The sequence below is a fragment of the Euprymna scolopes genome, chromosome 2 (assembly GCF_053919585.1).
Source record: "Euprymna scolopes isolate OS-2025 chromosome 2, ASM5391958v1, whole genome shotgun sequence".
Lineage (NCBI taxonomy): Eukaryota > Metazoa > Mollusca > Cephalopoda > Sepiida > Sepiolidae > Euprymna > Euprymna scolopes.
This window is the reverse complement of record NC_136483.1, coordinates 100709002-100719810: the sequence shown is the minus strand read 5'-3', so window position 1 is coordinate 100719810 and position 10809 is coordinate 100709002. Positions and strand designations below refer to the sequence as shown.

At 36.5% G+C, this 10809-nt stretch overlaps 1 non-coding gene across 1 annotated transcript; it reads right to left on the bottom strand.

The window, feature by feature from the left end:
• Positions 1-7458: 7458 nt before the first annotated feature.
• Trnav-aac (transfer RNA valine (anticodon AAC)) lies at positions 7459-7531 on the bottom strand. The gene has a single exon. It is a non-coding gene; the product is annotated as a tRNA-Val (tRNA).
• Between the last annotated feature and the right edge of the window lie 3278 nt (positions 7532-10809).

Genomic DNA, 10809 nt, shown 5'->3' with positions numbered 1-10809 from the left:
CAGCTTGTGGGCTTTGGGGAGTGTGGAGCCACCCTTTAATTACCATTGCTCCCAGGTCCACTCTGACCCGGAGTGGTAGTACCTGTTAGGGTCCTAACTATGGGTTAAATAGAAACCGACATGAAAACAACAAATATATTCTATTAAAAATTTTTTTCTTCAAAATCTTTGGATTCGGCATTAAATAACCCGAAAAGGGTTGATATGGCGTAAAACGAAATCAACCAACCAACCAACCAACCAACCAACCAACCGACTTTGGCCACTTTTTGGGTTGCGGATGGTCACTTGGTATTTGCTTGCGAAAAGGTTGCCTCTCTGATGTTACAATAATGAGTTGGAGAAGAAAAAAAACCAAAAAAAAAAAAACCCCAAAACAAAAAAACAAACAAACAAAACAAACAAATAAACGAAAAAAAAACAAATAAACAAAAAAAAAAAAAACAAAAAAAAAACAAACAAACAAAAAAACACGTAGAATTATACTTTCTATATAAATATTTTTGGATTGACTTTTTGGTTCTTAAATTTTTAAGTTCTGGACAATTTTAGTAATCAACAACGACCCCAAGTCTGGGGCTATCTCAAAACGACATGGATTCCTTGGGTGAGCAGAAGCAAATTACTACCTTGCGTTTTTTTTTTTGCTTTGATAATTTCTGCAGCTTGCGCACCCCCCCCTCGCATACGGAAATAAACAGGAAAAATAAATAATAATTCAACTGTTGTTCTTTTTTTTTTTTTTTAGGTATTTTCTTGACAAAAGGATTTCTAACTCAACAGAAAATACGTTCAAGCAAAATGCTTAATCGGAAAATTATTTTATGGAAAAATATTGGTTTATATTAAACTTTAAAAAGGAAGATACTAGAATTAAAATAAAAACTATTTTATTTCAGCTCAATCAGATGTGCCTCATGCACTAATAAAAATGTAATCGGCATTTTGTTGCACATTTTTATCAAATTAATTACTTTAAAAATTATTCACGTTTGGTCACATTTTTATAACAGAGTTCTTTACTGAAAGATAGTATAGGAGTTTTCCGAATATAAGCCTCCCAAATATAACACACTCCCTCCTCGGAGTCTATATTTGGAAAACTCCGAAAAAGTTTTTTTTTTTTTTTTTTTTTTTTTAGTGAAGGAGGGATTTTTAATTGGGATTTTATTATTATTATTTTTAACTTCCCAACCTCCCTTGATTAATCGGTAAATATTTTTTTATGTTGTACAAATAAATTTTGTCTTTTGCAATATTAGCTGTGATATTATTATATTTCCATGAAATGTTTAAATTAAAATAATTCTGACATTTATTACATTTAATAAAATATATGTATGTTATTTATGATCTTATTTGCAGTTTTTTCTATTTATTTCTATTTATTATTAACAAAAAATTATTGTATTTATTTATTTGCAGACGACATGAGTTATGTATAATATCTGATTTTAATTAAATAAAATTTTTTTTCTTATTTACATTATAACAATAAAAAATAATCGTTTTAAATAATGACGAAATTTATTGATAATTCACTGATTTTGGATTTTTTCGATATCGTTTTTTTTCTTTTGCAAATTAACATTAATATAATAATCAGCTTTTATAATGGCAACATTTATTTATAATTTATTGATTTTGTATATTTCTTGCGATTTGACATTTTTGGATCGATTTAGTTTTTCTTTTAAAATTTAAATAATTTAAAATCAATTTATTAAATAATCGTTTTTTACAAAATTTATTTACACAATTTGACATTTATTGACTTAGTTTTGTCACACACACACACACACACACACACACACACACACACACACACACACACACACACACACACAAGCGCACGCTCGCGCGCAAATAAACGAACATTCATCGATTTCAATTTCCCCGCGCATTTGCACAAAAATAAGTTCATCTAGCACCGACATAATTTCAAAATACGCCCACGCGCTTTTCTCACAACAACAAAAGCAAAACGGATATATTTCTGGCGGACGTAGGCGAAGACAATACCACATGACAATATCGACCAATGAGAAATTTTAGAAGATTGTTTTTTAACGCTTTCCCAAGCCAAATATCAGCAGCAGAAATCTTGTGCTGGAATCCGATTCAAAAAGTATTTAAACGCAACAAACATCCTTTCTCTCTCTCTTTTCGCTACAACTTGACATGAGAACATGTCTCTTGTTTTCATCTCATCGCAGTTTTCAAATCTGTCGAAACCATAATTACACACGCCACGCGGGCATCCCCCCCAAAAAACAAAAACAAAAACACACTTATGCACACACACACACCCATTCGTACATTTTCTATAAGAATTACTAACAACGGACTACTTTCCTCATGGGACTTTCGAATAAGGCGAACTTCGCCAGTTAAAACAAGAACCTTGAAATAATGACATTATTTTCACACAAAACTTTCACCTTCCAATCTTATTATTTTAACGAAGGACTTTCATCTAACATGACCTTTTAATCTTAGTAATTCTACAAAGGATTTTCACCTAATTTGAATATTCTAACCTCAATGATTTCACAAGAACACTTACCGATCGGACTTTGCTTGTTCATCTTGTTATTTTGTTGGAAAATAAATGCGGCGCATTTGAAACGAGAAGGAGGTGTGTAACGGACCAGGATATAATACCCTAGCTCACCACAAGAAAATAATGAAACGAATGGAATTGAAGGAAACAAAGACTCAATTGATGGATAAGATAAACGTCGTTTATTTGCTGTTGAAAGAATGAACGTTTTAGTTATAAAATGTGTTCATGTCCGCGCGTGTGCAACCAATGTTCGTTGCGGGACTGGTATTGTAGAAAGAATAGGAAATGTGTGTTCATCTCAAGTTCGGGTCACTATCGTTTGTTCGCGCGTGGGAAGAGAAATGAGTCTTGTAGTGGAAATTGAGAATGATAGTCCAGCGTTTAGACAAAGACAAAGAATGGAGAGTTGACGTCAGTTAGTAGTCAGCTACGCGAAGGTGTTCTCAGGGACCAGTAGTAGATAGAGAGAGAAAGAGTGAGACTTTTTTTTTTTTTTTTACACAGTGATCACCACTTATCAAGGCCCGGAAGCCACTCAGGGATAAGGGTTATTGCAAGTACATTACGTTAGTGAGGAGATTTGCTGAAATGTTTACTTAAGGGGGCGGTTCATTAGGAATTTGTTAACATTGGACTTGAAGATAACCAAGTTGTAGTCCGGAGGGAAGCAAGCAGACGGAACAGAGTTCCACAGGCGTGCAGTTCTAAGAAAGAAGCTTTGTTCATGGTTTGATTTAGGCACAGATATAGAGTGGGGGAAATTTTTCACAGTGGATTCAGCTAGATGGGTGTTTTTCGTGAAAGATTGGCGAGAGGGGACCAGAGATTGGAGTTCAGACGAGCATCTGCCATGGAAATAACGATAAAACAAGGACAGGCTCGCAACGTCTCTTCTGTGGGAGAGAGGTTGCAGGGTAGAGAAAAGGGCACCCCCACTAAGCCACGAAGTCTATTTTGTACTCTGTCAAGGCAGGATAGGCTGTTTTTAGCAGCTCCTGCCCAGATATGGCAACAGTATTCCATCCTTGGACGTACTTGGCTTTTATATAGGTAGAGAATTGCATCAGTAGTGAGATATCTTCTGGAGCGGTAGAAGGATCCCACCATTTTTCCAGCGACCTTGGCAACAGACTTGATGTACGTGTTCCATTTCAGAGCAGGAGTAAAGGTCAAACCCAGAAGCTTGTCAAAACACGGGGCCTCACCCAGACGAGAGCCATCCATCACAATTGATGCCAGATGAGGATCAGAGCGTTGATGATGTAAGGATAGGAGTTTGGTTTTGGATGCATTAAAGGTAGCCAGCCACATCTTCCCCCACTGAACCACGCGCTCGAGATCAGAGGAGAGAGAATCAGAGAGAACTTTGTCATTTACAGCCTTTGATGTGTTGCCGTAGATGGTCGTGTCATCAGCATAGATGTCAACGAATGATTTAAGTATGTGTTTAGGGAGGTCATTGATGTAGATCAGGAAGAGAGTTGGGCCCAGGATTGACTCCTGAGGGACTCCAGCATTTATATTGCAGGCCTCCGATTTTTGTCCATCTACCACTACTCTTATGAGCCTATCGGAGAGAAATGATTTAATGATTGAGAAAACATTTCCAGTTATACCGTAGCTGGAAATCTTGTGAAGTAGACCCTTATGCCATACCTTGTCAAAGGCCTTTGATATGTCAAGAGCAATTGCCCTAGAAAGGAAGCCTTTGTCAAGAGATTCACTAATCCTGTGGGATATAACCGTCAGCACATCTGCGGTAGATCTTGCAGAGCGGAAACCATATTGTGTGTCACTAAGAAGGTTATTCCTGCTGAGGTGGTTGACTATTTCTCTATTTAATATGGATTCCAGCAACTTACTCATAACACACAGGAGACTTATTGGTCTGTACTGAGAGGGAGATGACTTATCACCTGAATTCTTAAATACAGGGCAAACTGATGAGGTCTTCCAGGAAGTCGGAAAGCACTTCTCCTTAAGGCAGCACTTAAATAGTTTCGTAAGTATGGGAGCAAGTTCTGGTTGAAGCTTTTTTAACACTATAATTGGGATGCCATCAGGGCCAGTTGCTTTACTGGAATCTAGGTTCTTTATTAGCTTGGCGACCTCATGCACGGATATTTGTATGTTACCTAGCTTGTTCTGTGTTATAGGAGGAAATATGGGGAGTTGATGGCCTTCGTCGCATAGGGTAGAATTAGCTGCAAAGTTCTTTGCAAATAGTTTGGCCTTGTCTGACGCTGACGAGATGACCTCTGGTCCATTGATAATGGTTCGGATAGAACGCACACTTCTGTTCAGGATCCTATTTGTTATTTGCCAAAACTGGTGGGATCCAAACCGCTGATCAGCTACCTTGGATTTAACAGACTGGGCATATAGCTCTCTTGCATTTTTTATTACTCTTTTACAGTGGTTGCTGGCAGACCTGAAAGCAGCTTTAGTCTCAGTGCATCTATTACGTTGGTAGCTATGGAAAAAGTGATTTCTGTGCGCGATAGCAGCAGCACATTCTGGGGAGAACCATGGCTGGCTGTTAGGTTTTTGTTGGAATTTTTTAGATGGTATGAATTGGTCTATGCCTACAATTAACCATTCGGTCAGATCTGATACTATAGAGGACACATCCTTTTTAAACATGGAGTGCAGAGGTAAATCAGATATGAATGTACGGAAGCTATCCCAGTCAGCCATAGAGTATCGGTATACAGTACGGTGGAGGGGTACGTCTGGGGGCTTCTTACATTTCGTTTTTATCTTAACTGATACGACGGAGTGATCGGAGGATCCTAGAGGAGAATGAACGGAACATGAACATAGCTCAGGGGAAGTTGAGAGAAAAAGGTCTAAGACTGTGTACATACGGTCTTTAGCTTGTGCCCCATACATAGTCGCAGGGGTGTTGACGCGCGCGAGCGTGCGCCTCCCTTTCGGGAGGCGGCTGGTTCGCCCAACCTCTCTGGTCGAGGGCTGGTCCTAAAAGGAAGAAGTCGGTTGTTGCTCTCTCTTTTATACTCGTTTCCGGTGGTCTTTTGCGCATGTGTATATTTCCTTAGAAAGCGGAAGTGACGTTGTCCATGTGTGCGTTCGTGCGCGCGTGTGTGAGTACATGTGTATACGTTAGCGTGTGTGTATATATACGTGAATGTGAGTATATGTACGCGAACGTGAATATATGTACGTGTGTGAACGTGGGCTCGTATGTTTGTGTGTGCGTATGTATATGACATAGCTTGAAATGTGAATGTGTGTTTTTGTGCGAGACTAGAAAAGGTTCGCACAGGTGTCATTGTGTTTTATTTCTTTTTTTTTTTATTATTATTTTGTTTGGGGCAGAGGAATTTAATTTCTCTTAAATTTCTTTCCCCCTACAGTTTCGACACAACATTTTTTTTTTACTTGAGGTTCATCACTTATCAAGGCCTAGAGGTCACTCGAGGATAAGGGTTAATGAACGTAAGGTGATAGTGAAGTAATCCCTTAATGATATAAATTGGGTAGAATTTGATTATTTATGAGGATGACCTGACAGGAATTTGTTTACATTAGATTTGAAGGCTACCATAGCCGGGAAGCATGCCAGCGGAACAGTGTTCTAAAGGCGGGTAGTTCTGGGCAAGAAGCTTTGTTCGAGTCTCGCAGTTCCTTACTCGACTAATATTCCAGCGTGATGAAAATGACTTTGGTTTAAACCAACTACAATGTAGTGGTATCGTTTGTTAAAATAATTTCTAACAACGTGTAGATTATTCGAACTGTTATTGTAATCGCATTTATTATAATCTCACGTTTGCAATAATGTAACATCCGGCGTTAGTACCTATTTACTATGCCTCCCCACGGGACAGAGTTAGACACCAGGGTCGTTTTTTTAACGTGGAGAAAAGGTACAAAAAATAAAAATTGTCTCAGTCGTGAAGGACTGATCCTCCACCGAAAGAGAACAAGAAATGGAAGTGCAGCATCTGAAGAACAGATACTACACTTTGATCTTTATATTTAATTTATTTCGTGAAAATGAAAATTACAATCAAAATAATTCAATGTAAAATTAAAATAAGTTAAAAGCAAAATTCAAATTTACAAAACAAATTTAGGCACAAGGTCCTTTAAGATCTGGGTGGCAAAATGTTGCAGGGTCTTTGTTACTACAGTGAAAATGGAGTCTTTGGCGACTTTACTCTTGACTGGCAACATTTACCACAATACCTCATTCACTCTGTGGACTCTAAACTAACTAATGAAAACCCCAGCGTTTTTGCAAAAAAAGAATATATATACAATTTCTCTGTGTGTGTGTATGTGTGTGTGTGCATTTTTTTTAAAAAATAAAATGTGTGTGTGTGTGTGTGTGTAAAAAAAGTTCAATTCATTGGAAAATGAAAAGTTCTTGAATTTGGAAGAAAAACAGTTCGTGTTGGGGAGTGGGGAATCTAGAAAAAATATACAAAAAATAAAATTTCCTAGTGCATATTGTTAGTAAGGTCCCTCCCTGAGCTAATCTAGAAAGTTAGATCACCTACTGTTTTCCGGGGCACCGAAAACAAGCGGGGAGATCCCTAATGGGGATTGGGAAGACTTCATATCGGGTGCAGGGAGTAAAATAAATAGATTGTTAAAAACAAAAAAAGGGGAATATATTAGGTGGCGACCTTCGAGTAGAGGTTGACCAGGGGGTGGTCTTAACCAAAAGGCCAACTGAGCTTGAGAATATTTATTATAACTGGTGAACTGAATCCGAATAATCAAATTGATTAAAATGAACAATGCTCATCTCAAATATACTGGAACTTAATAAAAATATTTATTATTATTATTTTTTTTAATTAATTTATGGATGCATATGTTTATAAATACGAGGCCGTTGCGAAACAAAACTTAAACTCCTCAGGTTCCGGCGAGTTTCGAACTCGCGACCTTCTGCGTGTTAAGCAGACGTGATAACCACTACACCACGGAACCTTAGCGACTACCTAACACTGTATACACAATTCTTATTACTATTGTATCTTTAACGTTACTAACTTTTTTACGTGTGCGAAAAACAAAAACAAACAAATTTTGAACTACAATTGCAACATTATTTTTTTTTCTAAAAGATTGATATTAGATCAAAATATATAAAGCTAGCAAACGTGTCTAGCGTTGCCCGGTATTAAACGTAACGTTAAATTTCTTAAAAAAATTAAGTAAAAAACAAACAAAGAAAAGACAAAAAACAAAAAACAAAAACGGAAAGAAACTAAGACATATGCATGCGAGTATTATGTTTTTTTCTAAACAGTTCATTTCTTGTGAGTAAAAACATACACGAACTGAGATCTAAACTAAAACCGAAAGACAGTGAGTCCAGTGCGATAACCATTAGGCCAGCGTGACACGTTCTGTAAAAGGTATTTTCAAGCTAAGTAATCTGTAATGTGAACTATTCACACATACGTATTCGTACAACAGTTACAAAACATAAAAATCCGATGACTCCCACGTACCAATTTTTCAATGTCGACTCCTTAATCCGGATGAAAACGGATTAAAAAGTTTCTACATGTCTGCATATCCTATATACCAAGTTTCAAGTCTCTAGATAAAAAAATCGTTGAGTACATAGGTTGAGAAGTGTTCACACTTTCACTTATATATATATATATATATATATATATATATATATATATATATATATATATATATATATATATGTGAAAGTGTCTGTGTATCTGTGTGTCTGTGTATCTGTATGTCTGTGTGTCTGTGTGTGTACATTTCCCTATGCAATAACTCTGTCAATATTTACTCTACAGACTCGAAATTTGATATACAAGTTAATGAAATTTGGGAAAATCGATGTGATCGGTTTTTGGCCAGAAATTTGGCGATTAAGGGGTCAAAGTTCAACGATTTGACCTTTGAGAACTCTGCCAAACTTCTCCGACAATTTTGGGTTTATGCACTTGAAATTTTAGATATAGGTTCCTTGGACATGGATCTAACTTAATAACTTGATTTGAGCTCAAAACAATAAATTTTAAGGGGTCATAAAAGGGGTCAAGGTTAAAAAAAAAATTGACCTCTGCGGTCTCTTCCAAATTACTCAGACAATTTCTGGTCTAAATATTTGAAATTTTACATAAAGGGTATTCAGAGATAGGGCAAGCTTTTTCATCAGTTTGGGTCGAAAAATTTTAGTTACCAATATATAAATGTATGTATGTATGTCTGTTTGCATGTCTGCTTTAAACTTTCAATAGAGGCGACGGATTTTACCAAGATCAGTATCGTTTTAACGTTCGACCTTTCATACAACAAATATCGAAAAATTGGCTAAAAACATTAATTTCCCCTTCAACTAGGCACTTTTCTACAGGGGGGGGGTAACTTTTTTCGCCGATATTTTTGAAAGTTATCCTCTCCTTTAAATTGTCTAGCCTTAATTTAAAAAAAATGTCGCTTCCAGTTTGGCGGTGGTCGTAACAGCATAAACGTTATGTTTTACCCCGTTCTTTTCCTCCTTTGCGGTACGGGTTCGAGCCTGCCTTTCTACTACCACTTTTTTTTTTGCTCAACATACACATCCAAACACCCGGGCAACGCCGGGCGCCCATGCTATTATATATATATATATATATATATATATATATATATATATATATATATATATATATATATATATATATATATGTCAAATGAATCAGAAAAAACATGAAGAGTATTATTATCATTATTAAAAAAAATTTCATTAAATATTTGGTGAGTAAATTTAAAATTTGTTTTTTTTCGTATCATATACCTGAAGCTTCATTATGGAACAGTAATCATCGCAAGTAAACTTAACTTTGACACAACATTTTGTTGAGTCTTGCAGTTCCTTCTTCGACTAATAAAAATAATTATTGTAATAAATATTTTCAATATTGAATTGGGAAGAAAAAAGGTATAATTGTATATAAAGTGCTTTGGATTGGCTTTTTTTTTTTTCTAAGATCTCAAGTTCTGAACGATTTTAAGTCTGGCCACTCAAGTCTACCCAGCTATTTCAGATCGACGTGGATTCTTTTTAGCGAGCGGAAGCAAATCGCTAACTTGTGTGGCCTTCGGGCAGGGATTGTTATCTTTTTTGTATTTTTTTTATATAAATAAAAAAAATGTTTTAAAATTGGGTTTAAGTAGGAACACCGCTCGCTTCCCACCACACACGCATAAATACAAATTTAAAAGGGTAACCATGATAAAAGATGCTGGCCGAGAGAAAAATCTTTGAAAATTTACAATAGAGACGAGATGGATCAACCAACCTCACCATTTCCCCACCCCCTTCTTTTTGAGTTGGTCTTGTGCCTGTTTTTGTTCATTTTCCCTATTGTATTTTTTTCCTTTGAATAAAAAATTTAATATCTCAAAGTGTAGTATCTGTTCCGGCAGATACTGCAAGCAAAGACCATATGTGGGGGCAACCCCACATATAAGACCTTGGTCAATGTAGGGGCAACCCTTCATATCAATTGTCACTATCCAGCTCCCCTACTCCCCGGGGAGCTGGTCCCCATTTCCCCTTCACTCTCCACATTAAAAATGGCCTTGTGCCTAATTTGCTCAGTGGGGAAGCAAATAAATACCCTGTGTTTTGCTTCTCCCTTATATTAGGATTTTGCGTCCCATTTCTCTCCTTCGCATATAGAAATTTAAAATTAATAACCCTTTTCTCTCTTTTTCTTTTCGCCTCTTTCTCAGATGTTTGTGTCTCCAGATATTAGGAAATAACTTTTTACAGTTTTGTCTATAGCACTGTTTACTGATCTCGGTGACCCTAACTGTAAACAATTCTGGCAAGGTCATAGGTCACACCTGTCATTCGAATATCTCCATTCTTGGTAAATAATTATATTTGCGTTTGTCGTTACATTTGATTGAGTTGTACATGTCTTTTTCCGTTTTCAGCCTGACCATATCCAGCAAGGTCACCCGGCGTTACCAGGAGCACAAATAAGGTCCAGTGGTAGATGCACTTCTACATATTGCGGGAAAAAGCATACATAATAAAAATTCAGTGGCAAACATGTTGTTGCATATGGTGTCACCAGAAAAGAAGCATACCACGTGACAAAGTTATGTACCGATCCAGAACCTGATCCAGAAATTCAAAGCGCCGAAAAAAAACAAAAAAACAAAAAAAAAACTTTAACTCAAGAAATTAAGATTTACCGTAAGTGTAATTCTTTTTTTTTTTTTTAATCTTATTGTTATGT